Raw genomic sequence first — 3,339 nt, 5'->3', positions numbered from 1 at the left:
ATTTTGGGGTAAACGAACTTAAAAGTGGTTTAGAAGCAAGTTATTCGATTAGAGTAATGTTTTGGACAGGTATGGAAGTGGGGATGATGGTTTGGTCAGTCGTAGACCAATTAATGCGCGAATACCCTTAACGGGTCAAATAGTTAGATAATAGTTAAGTCGAATGTATGTAAGTTAAGGATTTCCGTAATCCGGAGGTAAGATTTTATGTTCATATGATAGAATGTGAATTTACAAGCATGTAGGAAGAAACGGGAGGTCAAACGGGTAAACGGTTCAAAAGTTACGTGTGTTTTAGTGCGTACGGACGACGAAACGAACCTGCAGAAAACTGCAAAAACTAGAGGGCGTCGCCGACGGGTAGGGGGCCCAAAGGTGGGATCCTAAAGAATATGTAGTAATATGGTACCCAAAGGTGGGATCCTAAAGAATATGTAGTAATATGGTACCCAAAGGTGGGATCCTAAAGAATATGTAGTAATATGGTACCCAAAGGTGGGATCCTAAAGAATATGTAGTAATATGGTACCCAAAGGTGGGATCCTAAAGAATATGTAGTAATATGGTACCCAAAGGTGGGATCCTAAAGAATATGTAGTAATATGGTACCCAAAGGTGGGATCCTAAAGAATATGTAGTAATATGGTACCCAAAGGTGGGATCCTAAAGAATATGTAGTAATATGGTACCCAAAGGTGGGATCCTAAAGAATATGTAGTAATATGGTACCCAAAGGTGGGATCCTAAAGAATATGTAGTAATATGGTACCCAAAGGTGGGATCCTAAATTAAGAATTTCCTTAAGTAGATACGTATGAAGGTATGTATGTATGTATGTATGTATGTGTGAATATAAGTGGTATGTATGAATGAATGTATGTATGTATGTATGTAGGTGTGTATGTAGGTAGTATGTGTATGTGTATATATATATCCAAGTGAGTATGTACGAAAGTGTGTGCACGTATGTAGGGTTGTGAGAAGGCATGTAATAGGTATGTATGTAGACATGTATGCATGTATGTATGTTGGTATGCACGTATGTAGGAACGTACGTATGAATGTAGGTACGTGGGTTTGTAAGTAGTTATGTGTGAACGGATGCACATATGTAAGTATGTATGAAAGTATATACGCATGTATTCAATGAAATTGAGTATTGACGATAATAATAATGTGCCTTGTGAACGAAGTGTAAAGCAGGTAAAATGAGAAAGTCTCACCACGGAATGTACGATCAGATGGAAAGCTGGGATGTAAAGAATTAACGGAACAAAAGTAAACGTGAATAAATCTTGTATGTTTATAATGCGTACTAATGTTATGAATTTAATGTGGTGAGCGCAGGTAGTACGAGTCATGAGGATCATCAAGGAACAGAGATCGAGGATCGAGTCACTAGTGAGATTGTACGGGAACGTTGATGTATATAATGTAGTAAACATAAGCTATGTTTTTACTTAGTAAATAAGTCGATTGATGGATTTATGTGAAAGAGTTATGTTAAAGTTAATTTTTAAATAAGTTAAGGTGTTTATAATGAAAGAAAGTTTATGGCTTGAACTTCCGCTGCGACTTTTAGTCAAATACGTATTAGGGTCTTACAAGTTGGTATCAGAGCCCTGGTTTGAGGGAATCAAGTACGAGAAGGTAGGTACTTGAACTCAAACCTATGTGCTCTTGTGATAAGGAACCTGTACAATCCATGACTCGATCAAGATCCAAAGGTAGAAATGGAATGAAAACGTGTATGTATGTATTCATATGAAGAAGCTAACGGTTTGCTATGTGCAAGGTAAGCTTAAAAGTTTGGAGAGGATGATCCGTGAATGCAGTCTAAGGTGGATGCTAAGACAGGCAAGGATGCGAATGGACAGACGGACCCCAGGTACACAATGTTGACATGTATGGGTACCGTTGTTAAAAGAAAAAGGAAAAAGTCTCCTTGGGAGGGTAAGCACTAAACGGAAGACAACGATATTGTCTTGGTAAAATTGTAAAAATGTAGCACGAACTGAGACCCACTAATGCGGACATAAGGCGATGATTACCTGAAGGCACGGAATTAGTATGTGAATTGCGCACCTGGCCAGTACGCAAGAAGCATATGACGTTCGTGAGACCATGGTAATTATCGCAGGTATATCTGTAGAATTGGGTAGCAGGTGGGCGTGCGGGTGAAGTGGGTAGTAAGGCTCTCGGGAAATTGAGTGTACTATGTAGGAATGAAATGCAGAAAATGATATGTTTGAATCTGTGAGACGGATTCAGCACATGTAATGAATGAAAGATGTGAATGGGTAATGTAAATGAAATGTTTGAATCCGCGAAAAGGATTCAAAGCACGAAAGGAAGAAAATGTATGAATAGTATGTTTGGAACCGCTAGACGGATTCAAAACATGAAAGCAATGAAAGGCATGAATGTGACAATTGAGTTCGTGGGACGGATTTAAAATATAAAAAGGGATGAAATTAATCCGCATCACAATGTGTCGACAGTTTGACCATGGTTGTGTCAAACGAGTCATACGGGTAAATGTAAAGTAATAAACAAAAGAATGATCGTAATGGGCATGCAAACCTAAATTTTAAAGCGAAAGAAAGAAGTTCGAACAAGTTATGTGTTAAATATGTTAGTAATGGACTCTTAGGAGTCATAATGAATGACGGGCTACGACCCGGACAATGATTTAAATACGAACAGGTAAGTTTTGTTAAGAATACCGAAATGATGTAATGAATGTCTATGCAAGTAAGCATGAATGGAAAGAAGTACGAAGAGTACCTCAATACATCTATGGTAAGTAAGAAATGACAGCCTGACCTGGAAAGGGTCAAACTGCAAAGGTTGATGAAATGAGGAACCAGAATAAAAGAATTGCATGTAAGGAATGAAATGCGGAATGTGTTAAAGTTTGTACGTAGGACGTTGAAAAAGGAAATATAGGTGAGTAATCACCTAGTATAATGAATGCTTGAATGAAATGTGCTAACCGCAAAAATTGTAGATTATAATGTTAGGAACTCTTGATGTGATGAAACCAAACGAATTGGTGGAAGGATGTGCACGGGCGAAAGCGCATTACGCGGATGAATGAAATCTAGCCTGGTATGACTAGTACTCGTGAAGAATGCGGATCGATCTGGGTTGCAGATCGTCGATGGATGATATGAGATGAGGTCAGTAAAAAGTTTAACTTATGTTAGATAAGTATGAATTGGTTAATTGGGTACGACCTACGAAATGAATGATGGAATGGGTATGAATGTTATGATATGGAAAGTTTAATTTTAACAATTGACATAAGAAGAATGTATGTCAATAAGGAGTGAATTT

This window comes from Helianthus annuus, chromosome 3 (genome assembly GCF_002127325.2).
Source record: "Helianthus annuus cultivar XRQ/B chromosome 3, HanXRQr2.0-SUNRISE, whole genome shotgun sequence".
Taxonomy (NCBI): Eukaryota; Viridiplantae; Streptophyta; class Magnoliopsida; order Asterales; family Asteraceae; genus Helianthus; species Helianthus annuus.
The sequence above is the reverse complement of the archived record's forward strand: the minus strand, read 5'-3'. Positions refer to the sequence as shown.